This window comes from Triticum dicoccoides, chromosome 4B (genome assembly GCF_002162155.2).
Source record: "Triticum dicoccoides isolate Atlit2015 ecotype Zavitan chromosome 4B, WEW_v2.0, whole genome shotgun sequence".
Lineage (NCBI taxonomy): Eukaryota > Viridiplantae > Streptophyta > Magnoliopsida > Poales > Poaceae > Triticum > Triticum dicoccoides.
The window spans coordinates 642,025,519-642,038,933 of NC_041387.1; positions in this window are offsets into that span (position 1 = coordinate 642,025,519).

The window sequence follows — 13,415 nt, forward strand, 5'->3', positions numbered from 1 at the left end:
TCGTAGACAACCCCATGATAAAGAATTGCCTAGTAAGGATGAAATTATTGGTCTTGGTTCTATTGCCGTGCTTCCTAATGATCCTTTAGAACAATATTTGCTAGACCATGAAAATGATATGTTTATGAGTGAAAGAAGGGAGATAGATGAACTATTCTTTAAATAGGGACCTATTTTGAAACACAACTTGCCTGTTGAAATCTTAGGGGATCCTCCTCCACCCAAGGGTGATCCCATGTTTGAGCTTAAGCCATTACCTGATACTCTTAAATATGCTTATATTGATGAAAAGAAGATATATCCTGTTATTATTAGTGCTAACCTTTTAGAGTAGGAATATGAGAGATTATTGAAAACTCTGAAGAAGCATCGTGCTGCTATTGGATATACTCTTGATGATCTTAAGGGCATTAGTCCCACTCTATGCCAACACAAAATAAAATTGGAGGAAGACACCAAACCAGTTATTGATCACCAATGAAGGTTAAATCCTAAGATGAAAGAAGTGGTAAGAAAGGAAATACTAAAGCTCCTCGAGGCAGGTATAATTTATCCCGTTGCTGATAGTCAGTGGGTATGTCGTGTCCATTGTGTCCCTAAGAAGGGAGGTATTGCTGTCATTCCGAATGATAAAGACGAATTGATCCCGCAAAGAATTATTACAGGTTATAGGATGGTAATTGATTTTTGCAAATTAAATAAATCTACTAAAAAGGATCATTACCCTTTACCTTTTATTGATTAAATGCTAGAAAGACTATCCAAACATACACATTTTTGCTTTCTAGATGGTTACTCTGGTTTCTCGCAAATACTTGTGTCAGCAGAGGATCAAGAAAATACCACTTTTACTTGCCCTTTCGGCACCTTTTCTTATAGGCATATGCCTTTTGGTTTATGTAATGCACCTGCTACCTTTCAAAGATGCATGATGACTATATTCTCTGACTTTTGTGAAAAGATTTGTGAGGTATTCATGGATGATTTCTCCGTTTATGGATCCTCTTTTGATGAGTGCTTGAGCAACCTTGATCGAGTTTTGCAGAGATGCAAAGATACTAGTCTTGTTTTGAATTGGGAGAAGTGCCACTTTATGGTTAATGAAGGTATTGTCTTGGGGCATCAAATTTCTGAGAGAGGTATTGAAGTTGATAAAGCTAAGGTTGATGCTATTGAAAAGATGCCATGTTGCAAGGACATTAAATGTATAAGAAGTTTCCTTGGTCATGCCAGTTTTAGGAGGATCATTAAGGACTTTTCTAAAATTTCTAGGCCTCTGACTAATCTATTGCAAAAAGATATTCCTTTTGTCTTCGATGATGATTGTGTAGAAGCATTTGAAACACTTAAGAAAGCTTTAATTTATGCACCTATTGTTCATCCACCTGATTGGAATTTACCCTTTGAAATTATGTGTGATGCTAGTGATTATGCTGTAGGTGCTGTTCTAGGACAAAGAATTGATAAGAAAGTAAATGCTATTCAATATGCTAGTAAAACTCTAGACACTGTCCAGAGAAATTATGTCACTACTGAAAAAGAATTCTTAGCAGTTGTATTTGCGTGTGATAAGTTCAGACCTTATATTGTTAATTCTAAAGTAACTATTCACACTAATCATGTTGCTATTGAATATCTTATGGAAAAGAAAGATGCTAAACCTAGACTTATTAGATGGGTTCTCTTGCTACAAGAATTTGATTTGCATATTATTGATAGAAAGGGAGCTGAGAACCCCATTGCAGACAACGTGTCTAGGTTAGAGAATGTTCTTGATGACCCACTACCTATTAATGATAGCTTTCCCGATGAACAATTAGTTTTCATAAATGCTTCTCGTACTGCTCCATGGTATGCTGATTATGCTAATTACATTGTTGCTAAATTCATACCACCTAGTTTCACATACCAGCAAAATAAAAAGTTCTTCTATGATTAAAGACATTACTTTTGGGATGACCCTCACTGTTGGGGATATAACTATTTGTGTAAGCCACCCAGGAGGGGCCGGGTTATGCAAAGAGGACTCATAGAGAGAAGCCCAAGACAAAGTATGAAGATAGCGGTTCATAGAGAGCTTAAGGCCCATAGGCGACTTAAGGCCCGTTGTAATAACCCGCTGTAATAGTATTACTTGTATCATAAGGTAGGCTTAACTAGTCACCGAGCTGGACATTGTTTATGAGCCGGCCGGGACTCTGTAAGCCGCAGGGCATCGACCCGTGTATATAAGGGGATGACCCGCTGGCGGCTTAGGGAGAGAAACAACTCATCGAGAGCCAAGCATAGTGTATCTCGCTCCCTGGTCATTGAAACATCAATACCAACCCAACTAGACGTAGGCCTTACCTTCACCGTAAGGGGCCGAACTAGTATAAACCCTCTCGTGTCCTTTGTCCCGTTTAACCCCTTCAAGCTTCCTAGTTGCGATGGCTCCACAACTAAGTCCTTTCACAAGGACATCTAACGTGACAATTCCACGACAGTTGGCGCCCACCATGGGGCCAACGCACGGTGGATTTGAGTTCTTGAAGGGCAACTTCGAAGGGCTCAAGGGATACGTAGTGGGCCGGATGATCAAGAGTCGTCGCTGCAAGATCTACATCGATGACGAAGGCTGGGGCCCCGACGCCGGCTCAATTGAGTACGGGTACCGGGTCCCCTTTGGAGGGATCCGCATCTTCATCGGCCGGATCGGTGAGCCGGGGCCTGAGCCGGACAACTGCATCGACCTCGTCAAGACGGCTCAGCGTGCGAAACCCGCCCGAGTTCAACCCGGCATGAAGCGCGTCTTTGCGGGCTGCGTCCACGGAGAAGAGCTTTCTGAAGGCCCTGAAGACGTTGGTGAGACGGTCGTCCCCTCTGACGGTGATTCGTCCACCGGTTCAACAGATTCTTTGTATCAAGTTCAAGATGGTGCGCTTGGGGGCTGTTCCGATGGCCTTAGTATTCCGGACCTCTGTGAGCCGCCAAATTGGGCAGGGGTCTTTATGGCTGGGACTCAACCCAGACAAAACTCTACAGCCACGACCGCAATTACTTCCGGGTTAGGAGCAGCCAGGGCAGGAGGCCCTGTGCATCCGCCGGCTCAAGTGCTGATAGACCTCATGGACAAGCTCACGACCCTGTTAACCACCACGGTTATCCCTGCAAACAAAGATGAGCATGACGCGGAGGTAGCACGGGTACGTGAGGAGATAGCTCAGGCTAAAGAGGCCTTAGCAGCTGAGGATACTAGGCTAGCCACGGAGAAGGCGGCTCTCGACGCCCGGGCATAGCGGTTGCAGTCAGAGGCTTATCAACTCACAATGAGTTTAAACGCGTCCAATGAAGTAATGAGGAGGAGACACCAGAAGGCCCAATCCCGGTTGCCTCCGAATTACGATCCTAGGGTTCTTTTTGCCACACCCGGGGCCGGCCCAAGTAACCCGCCCGATGCTAATCAGTTCATGACATCCGGAGTGGGAGAGCCGGCTGAGCGTCGGGAGATGCCACCTCCTCATAGGAGCACGGAACCGTCATGTTATGTGTCAATACCGCTGGGTCACTTTTCCAACCCCATGGAGAATTTAATCGCAGCATCAGCGCGTCTGGGGGCTCTTCCAGTGGATGGAGATGACCCAACAGCGGTGGAGACCCGGAGGATCAGGGAACTCATTTAGACAGCCCTGGCTTAGCAAGAGATCTATTCTTATAATCGGGATAGATTTCATTCAGCTCCTCCGCCTTGGAATATCACCACCTCGTCAGAACCGGAGTCAGAGTTAAAGCAGGCACATAGGATCTGAAGTTTTGTCACGCGACGTCCAACGCCGTGACCAACGTGGAGGCTATAACCCGGTGCAAGATCGAGTACGTCGGGAGAAAGAGCGAGCGGCTCAGCTGGCGTCTTAACAGACGGCACGTCAGGATATGCCGGAATATCCAACGACTTCTGCTGAGATGGGAATAGCCACCAGAGCCGGTGGCTTTTCTTGTTTGGTACCGGCTTTGCGCAATGTGCGCCTGCCCAAAGATTTCAAGGGACCTCGAAAGGTGCCGAATTATACGGCCGACTTACAGTCTGAAGTGTGGATCGAGAGTTATGAGATGGCCATGGAACTGTTGGAGGTCAGTGACGCGGCAATGTCTAAATACTTCACCATGATGTTAGATGGAACGACCCGGTCTTGGCTAAAAGGTTTACCACCTAATTCCATTGGTTCGTGGGAGGAGTTAAAGGCCCGTTTCATCCGGAACTTCAAAGACACCTGTAAGCAATCTATGACGGTCGTGGACTTGAAAAATTGTAAGCAGGGGGAAGGTGAGTCTACCACCCATTGGGTATGCCGGGTCAAGGAGATAATTCATTCATTTGATAAGATGGATGCCGTCTCCGCAGCCCTTATATTGGAAAAGAATTGCAGCTTCAAGCCGCTAAGGCAGAAATTGGGGCGCCTTAAACGTGACTACAAGGATATGGGTACGCTAATGGCGGCTCTGGTCAAATATGCCGATTCTGATAGTACTAAGGATCCCGAGTCTGACGGTGAAAAGGCAGGGAAGGGAAAACAGAATGACAGTAGAAAGGGCCAATAGCACAACCCGGAGGGTCAAAACAGCAATAAGCGTAAAGCGGATGACAACCCTGAACTTGTGGCTAATGTTAATACACAAGGTAACAATCAGAGGCATAAGGGTAAGTGGCCTCAATCCGGCGGGTTGTACACATTTCTTCATAGTCTATGGAGTCTAGGCGGCCTTGCTAAATGATATTCGGTCGTGGGATATAACCCATCTTCGGTTTTACTATACTTGAGCCACCGGCTCTTATGATATATATGTTTTTTGACAATGTACATATTATATAAAGTAATAAAGCGGGACCTTTGTCCTTTTTTCACCCTCAAAAAGGTGTATATGTCTTTTTGACAGGTAGTGGAAACAACCAACAGGGACCGAATCATATCTGAATCCGGCTTTCTCTTTGACCGGCTTATGATCATATCTGAATCTAGCCATGATCACTTGGGGGCTTCCTGTTCAAACATAGGTCGTATACGAACCAAAGAGAACATAGCTGTCGATACCCACTTGATCGGCATACTTGCCAAGCCTACTTGGGGGCTTCCTGATCATATTTGAATCACAGCTTAACCCCTTTAGGTCTGACGTGGATCGTATATGAATCAGCGTCATTAAACAAATCCTATGGTCACTTGGGGGCTTCCTGTTCAAACATAGGTCGTATTCGAACCAAAGAGAACATAGCTGTCGATACCCACTTGATTGGCATCGCCACGCCACTGGGGGCTATATGATCGTATCCGAATCTTAGCTTAACCCCTTTGGAACGGTTTACTGATCGTATCCGAATCAGAGGCCTGTAAAAGTATTTTGATTATTTTGATACCTTGTGGAAAGCATTTTAAGGTGTTTTTTGTCTTGCCGGTTTAATATTTGTCACCCCAGGTTATTTAAGTACCGGGTGAACATTATATGAGCCGGGAAGGTCATTCAAGAATTGAAGAATAAGGCAAGCAAAATTTAACACGCCAAGGAAGTAAATATACAATCACGGCGACTTACCGAAAGCGTTAAGTAATAAGATCATGCACGAAGGCATGACAAGCATTAAGCAGTTCTTTCTACACTATTACAAGACTCCCCGAGTCTAAATTGATGAAGCATTGTTTTTTGGCCAAACACCCGGCGATTTACTCCTTCGGCGGGCTTGAGGGCTTCGGGTTATCCTTCGCCGCATCTCCATCGGTTGTTTTTTCCTGGAAAGTTGATGAAGCCCAATCAATGCCGCTCAAAGCTTCAAATTCAGCTTCATCATCTGTTAAACCGGTCGGGTCCACTTCGGGGGCAAAAGTATTGCTGTGGCGACCGATTCTCCGGGTATTAATTCCCAAAAAATGGCCCTTGTGCTCATCAGCCCCAGGATAACTGTTAGCTGATGAGGCACCAACTTGATACAGAAATTCCAAGAAAAATACAACATATGTAGTACAAGACCATTCTGGTCTGTGAGTACAACAAATGGTTCCTAGTGGTTGATGGCGGAAGCGGGTTGTGAATCATCAGTGTCTATGGGACTCCATTTCCCACAGGAACAGCTGACCAGGTTAACACCTATCTTCGCGAGGCTGCTATCACCATTGCGTGGGTTCCGGGGCTGTCATCATGGTCGCTCCTCTCCGCGCAAGAAATCTGGCCAAGACAATAGCCAGGGACAAGCCGGTGAGTACTTTGAATGTACTCGCAAACATTATGAACACGGGTATAATATAACAACGATGTTCCGAAATATTTATGCTCATGATGTCAGTCACAAAAATAAATCTCTGATGCATGTAAGCAGGTTATTTATGAAGATGCAATAACATATTAATAATAAAAGGCACCGATCGGGCGTCTGGAGCGACGCCACATAAAGGGCTTATAAAAGAAATGCCACAGTTGGGCGTATTAGCGACACCACATAAAGGGCTTTAAAAGAAATGCCACGGTCGGGCGTCTTAGCGACACCACATAAAGGGCTTTGAAAGAAATGCCACAGTCGGACGTCTGAGCGACACCTCATAAAGGTCTTTAAAAGAAATGCCACAGTCGGGTGTCTGAGCGACACCTCATAAAGGGCTTTAAAAGAAATGCCACAGTCGGGCGTCTGAGCGACACCTCATAAAGGGCTTTAAAAGAAATGCCACAGTTGGGCGTCTGAGCGACACCTCATAAAGGGCTTTAAAAGAAATGCCACAGTCGGGCGTCTGAGTGACACCTCATAAAGGGCTTTAAAAGAAATGCCACAGTCGGGCGTCTGAGCGACGCCTCATAAAGGGCTTTAAAAGAAATCATAGTGAATATCCAGGAGGTAAAACCATTCCAAGGATACTCCATATTTCAAATAATATAAAGGGGTTAGTCCATAAATAAAAATAATCATAATCATCATAAATCACAAGTCACAATCCATGTTTTGGTTTAACAGTTTCTCCTCCGAAGACCGACACTAAGACCGACACTTGACCCATCCCAGACTGTAATCCTTAACCATGGACACGGCTATTCGAATAGGTTTAATCCCTGCAGAGGGTGTACTCTTTACCCACGAGTAACGAATTTCTTTAATCCATCAGGACTAATTCCGTCTACGGCCTTTTTGTTGAAAACACACCTAACTTGCACACACCAGCTTAACTCACACATGTCTGGAATCACCCACGACACCTATCAAGCAAACTCTAAGTGGGGAGGCTACAACCTCGCGTAGAATGGGATCAAATTTATATTGCGCGCTCTAAGGGGTGGCCTCCCCTCTCGGTCTCAACCGGAAACACCCATGCCCCCGGACCAGGTGGCCTGGCTACCAGCTACAACTGGTATCTTCCACCATGGCCTCTCTGTACGGTGTGTGCTAGAAAGAGGTTGACAACTTACTGAACCATACTCTACTTGTTGTAGAGACGAGTGGTAGTATGAAACAAGTATGGGGGTTACTGGATCAAGACTCGATCTATGGTCGACTCAGGAGGTTTATAATCTTCCCTGCATGACATGTATAACAAAATATTTCAACCAACAAAATCACCGCTCATTATACCCTACTATGCCATACCGGACATAACCGTCCCGACGGAGACCGGCGACAAACTCATGCCTACCCAAGGCAGAGGTTTTCCCGGATTCCTTCTGGTATGCATGCAAGGCACATGAGGATGATTATTATCACAAGTGTGTTCATTTCCAACAGCATGGAAATCATTAATATGCATTCATGCACCTGGTCATATCACATGAAATAACGAGTTCTCCGAAATGAGGTGGTTTTATAAACGTGTTAACGAACACACAAAAATATTATGCCGGGGTTCAGAATGCTTGCCTTCAATGTGTTGAAAGGCAGGGTGCACTCCAAAACTTTTGGAAGTTTTCTTCTCTCTCTCCAAACTCCTATTTTAAAATAAATTTGAATTAACACACAAATTCAAAACAGCACAAAAAGTTGTTTTGAAATTTTTTCAAATAAATCTTAAAATAAACTAGACAATATTTGAGAGAGGTAGGAAAAAGAATCATTTCATTTGGAGTTGTAATTAAAAAGTTATAGGCAGTCAAAGTCCTGGTCAAAATCTATTATTAAAATAAAACAGAAAAGAAAACGTTTTAAAAGAAATACACGTCGAAGGCGCATTCGGGAAATGCGATTCCACTTACTCCTGCATGGACCGGCGCTGGGTCACTGACGGTGGGCCCTCCAGGCCCACTGGTCAGGTTTGACCAGCCACGCGCGCGTCATCCCCCTCCGACCGAACAGAGGCGGAGCTCCGGCGAGGATTTGCCGGTAAACGGGGGCGTCCCATGGAGATCTGAGGACATGGGTGTGCTCAGGGGGTCGAGACGAATCCGTGGGTACCCGCCATGGTCGCCGACGTGAACGGAGTTGCCGGCGACGAGCTTCGCGGCGGAGAAGGCATTCAGGTGGATAGTGGGTTTGGGGCTACGGTGGTTTCCGACCAAAATTGAGCGTGCGGTTGCATTCACGAGAGGGAGGGAGAGCTCTTGGTGGAGAGAGTGGAGAGGGGGAGGCACTGGTGGCAACGGAATCGGCCGGGACTTGGCGGCGATCGAACCGGCCGGACTCGGGGAAGATGGCCCTCCCCTCCTCGACTGCTGGCCATGGTAGCTCTAGGAGGATCATTTGTGGTTGCTTGAGGACTCGATTGAGCTCCGGGGCCCTTATATAGGCGGTGGAGGTCGGTTCCGAGGCGGCCGGCGATAAGGACGACGGCGAACCGTCTTTCTGTAGCTGTGGCGACGTGGCGGCGACGCGCGCTAGGGGACGAGGCTGCGGATGAGCTGGAGATGCTTAAGGGGGCAGCTGGCGAGCGCTGGTGGCTTGTCGGCACCGACTGAGGCAGGGGCGCACTACAGACGCCGGCGTGCCGCCAAGGCTCTGACGGCGGCGCTGTAGGCTGCCAGGGCGGCTTGGCGCGTTGCTGTGAGGAGGGTAGTGCATGGCATGGCGCTACAGAGCGGGCCAAAACTAGGGGTGCGACGTGTGGGCTCGGCCGTGGCTCGTGCAATACGCGCGCTCTGCTCGCGCCCGGAGCACGCACGGAATGTGTTCGATAAAATGCCGGGGCATGCTAGAGGTCTCAGGTGAGGTTGGCAAGCAACAGAATTGGTTAGTGATAGAGGGAAGATCAAGGTACAAGGTGGTTTGGTCAGGAGACCAAGTTCACAATGCCAACAACAACTCATGTCAAATCTGGTCATGCTCTCAAGGTGTTTGCCACAGGCACCTAGGCATTTCTTGGAGTGGCCAATTCTTCCAGATCAGTGTCTCTTTGGATGCACAAGAGGCTGGTGAGGTTAGTTGGTGAAAAACACAAACTTGCTAGTGCAAGTTTTGCAAAACTTCAAATCTGGATAGGAGGTGAATGGCATTATTTCATGAACCAAAAATGATCCAATGAGTGCATGCTCCTGGACTTAGGGGTTTAGCATGGAGGACTGCAAGTAGGGAAAAGAATCTAGGGCCAAAGAGCAAGCAAGAATATGGTTGCTGTACAAACCATCAAGTTGGACCAGAATGAAGATGAGGTTGATTCACTCAAAATTTTCAAAGAACATCCCTGGATTTTTATGGAATGATATGCTCCTACTGACATCCCATAATTTTGGTGGAAACTAGAAAGAAATATTTAAAAGGGTTGTAGTGCAAAATTGTCCACTGGACCAGAGAAGAAAAACTTGTGTAGCACTCAAAGTATGCAATGAATGAAATATATTATTGCACAAAAGTGATTTAGAGACATCACATGACATCTCCAAATTTTGGTTGGATTTTTAGTTAAATCTATCAACAGGTTGTAGTACAAAAAGAGCTCCGAAACTCAAAACAAGTCATTTTAATGAATAAAGTCCAGGGTGAAATAATTTAATAAATAAATCTACTGATTGAGAGATGTTTTTAATGAGAGGGCATATAAGTCCAATATATTTTGGAAGGATCCCCTTGGGAAAAATTCCTTAATATTAAAAGAAAAGTTTTGAAATCAACAGAGATATTCTTGCAGGCAAAAAATTTAAACTCTTGGCAACATTTTAATAAATAAAACCTGGTTAAATTTTTGGGGTGTTACAATTACTACCCCCCTTAAGAAAAAAAATCTCGTCCTCGAGATTTGCTAAGAGCCGTTGTGAAAAAGAAATACTCCATATGTGTTCGAGCGGTTGTGAGTCTGCTGCCGTGGTGCCGCGTGAATAAAAATAATCCATGTAGTGAGGGGATAAACGATGCAGCAACTCAGGGAAAAGAAATCTCATTCTAGGATTTTTCGCGGTTACACAAGTTAATCACGAAGAAAACTACTCATACTTAGTAGAAACTAAATAATCGACTCGTCGCACACATTCGAGGTACCATGCACAAGTTACAACGTAATAATAAATGTTGCAAAAACAAACACAGCAGTGACGTCTAAAATGAAAACGGTAACTGGACGGGGTCCCAATAAAATTTCTCTGGTAAAGGGATACACTCCTCTTCTATCGGAGGAAGTGGATTGACCAGTCGATGTATGCGTCTCTCTGGGTCGGGCCTCAATGGTCTGCCGATGGCAATCTGAGGATTTAAATCAGCGAGACTCTAGAGATAGACCATTACTTGCTGGTTCAAATGCTCTTGAGCAATGATGTACTGGATAATGTTGGCTAGTACTGGGTCTCTCTCAATCCGTCCACCGGGAAAAGATGTTACTCCTCCGGGTGCTGCAAGGCTCGGAAAGTAATAATATCCTCGTTCGCGGGCATAGAGCACTGTGGATCGAAGGCGAGCAATCGCTTCTTTCGCAGCAGCTTCTATGGCCAGGCGTGGGGTTGGCATAGATTCCCCCACGAAGGAAACTTCCGTTGGATCTTGATTGGAGTCTACGAGAGGGATGTGTACTGCTGCCCAATATTCCGAGGTGGAAGGGGTGATTCTCGATTTGAACAGCTCGTACTGGGGTGGCTGGGTAGAGCCCATGGTACTGCAGGTAAAGTCCCACAATATTTTGACAAAGCTACGTGGGGTTGCATCTGGGGTTCTCAGATAAATACTGGGGCTCGGCATGACAGGAAAAAAAGGTTGTGAGGGTGGTGCACAAGGTGTGGGGTGCTTGGTAAGGTCACGAGGTGGCCTTTATATAGCAATGGAGCTGGGTCATTTTACCGTGGTGAAAGGTAATAAATTTGCCAACTTAGCTCCAAAGGTCGAGGTCAAGGACACAGATACATACCTCACTAAAGTGACGTATCACTGTGGGGGTTGTCGGGATGGTATTGGTAGCTGTGCTTGGAAGAAATATGCAATAGCGTGCTGACATATACGCAAGGCTACTATTAAAACAGAGGCACAACGACAGGCTGCGTTTATTCACAAGGTTACACGGTTGCAAAGTGAGGATACACTGAGACTCGGTACTACTCGTACGGCTTAGTCTACCTCGTTTATGCCTAAACGGGCGTGCCTTGTGGATGTCGAGGCTTCTCCATGTGTCTCACTGTCGGGATAAGCCGGAGATGGTGGAGGAACTGCAGGGTCGGGGTAGCGATGATGACCATCACGGGGATTTTTAGCCACAACCCCGTTGGAGTGTGCTCCCAAAAGGCGACGAAGCACTTCTGGGGTCATCAAAGCATCTCGGTTGGCGGCTGGAGCTGATCTCAGGGTTTCGATCGGGTGTCCGAACAGCACGACTGGTTTGTCGGCGTCGGGCTCATCTTCTCTTCTTGCTGGGGGTCGACGAACCAGCTCTCCTCGAGCTGCGATCAGATCAATGGTGATCTGGTCGAACAGTGCCTCTAGTGCACTTAATTACATAGCGCACTAGGTGCAACAATGCGGGATCTGTCTCGTGATCTCTGTTGGCAACTTGGGGTAGTCTACCATACCCTTCACGCCTGGGGTAGCAGTAGAACGAGCGACAGTTAACTCTGGGCGACAACTGCCGAAGTTGAACTATAGCCTCTCGAGCAGCTAGCTGGATGGCTTGTGGCTCAAAGGAAGTTGTTCTTCCGGTGAACCTGTAGGGGCCTTCTGGAGATAGACCCCTACCGTAGATGTGCACAGTGGCCCAAAATTGATGGCTTTCACCGCCCATGGGTCCTTGGTACACAACATATTCTGGGGGTTCTTCTAACGCATAGGCACGGCGGGTGAGGTTTGCGAGTATGGTCACAAAACCTCCAAGGTTGGTTGCTGTGGTCTCATTGTGCACTATGGGGCCAGGCATGGTGGCTAGGTTGGGAAAGAGGTTGTGTTGTGCTGGGTTGAGGTTAGCGTGCCCCTTTTATAGAAAAAAGGGGATGGCGTCTACCTTCGCATGCTTGTAAACGAGACATCTTGGGCGCTGGTTACTAGCGCGTGATCGACAGGCTAGGATGATAGGTTGGGCACCGACTGCCAAAAGTGTCAGGGTCACTATGTGGCTATCTTGCATGGGAAGTTTGGCTGGGGTTTGGTTAAGGTCTGGTGGGTTGGTTTGCCTAAGTTTTTCAACCTGGCTAAGATAGGATTAGCCAATGGTCAGCCTGGCTCTGATACCAAGTTTGTGGCGACCGATTCTCCGAGTATTAATTCCCAGAAATGGCCCTTGTGCTCATCAGCCCCAGGATAACTGTTAGTTGATGAGGCACCAACTTGATACAGAAATTCCAAGCAAAATACAACATATGTAGTACAAGACCATTCTGGTCTGTGAGTACAACAATTGGTTCCTAGTGGTTGATGGCGGAAGCGGGTTGTGAATCATCAGTGTCTATGGGACTCCATTTCCCACGGGAACAGCTGACCAAGTTAACTCCTATCTTCGCGAGGCTGCTATCACCATTGCGTGGGTTCCGGGGCTGTCATCACGGTCGCTCCTCTCCGCGCAAGAAATCTGTCCAAGACAATAGCCAGGGACAAGCCAGTGAGTACATTGAATGTACTCGCAAACATTATGAACACAGGTATAATATAACAACGATGTTCCGAAATATTTATGCTCATGACGTCAGTCACAAAAATAAATCTCTGATGCATGTAAGAAGGTTATTTATGAAGATGCAATAACATATTAATAATAAAAGGCACCGATCGGGCGTCTGGAGCGACGCCACATAAAGGGCTTATAAAAGAAATACCACAGTCGGGCGTATTAGCGACACCACATAAAGGGCTTTAAAAGAAATGACACAGTCGGGCGTCTTAGCGACACCACATAAAGGGCTTTAAAAGAAATGCCACAGTCGGGCGTCTGAGCGACACCTCATAAAGGGCTTTAAAAGCAATGCCACATTCGGGTGTCTGAGCGACACCTCATAAAGGACTTTAAAAGAAATGCCACAGTCGGGCGTCTAAGCGACACCTCATAAAGGGCTTTAAAAGAAATGCCACAGTCGGG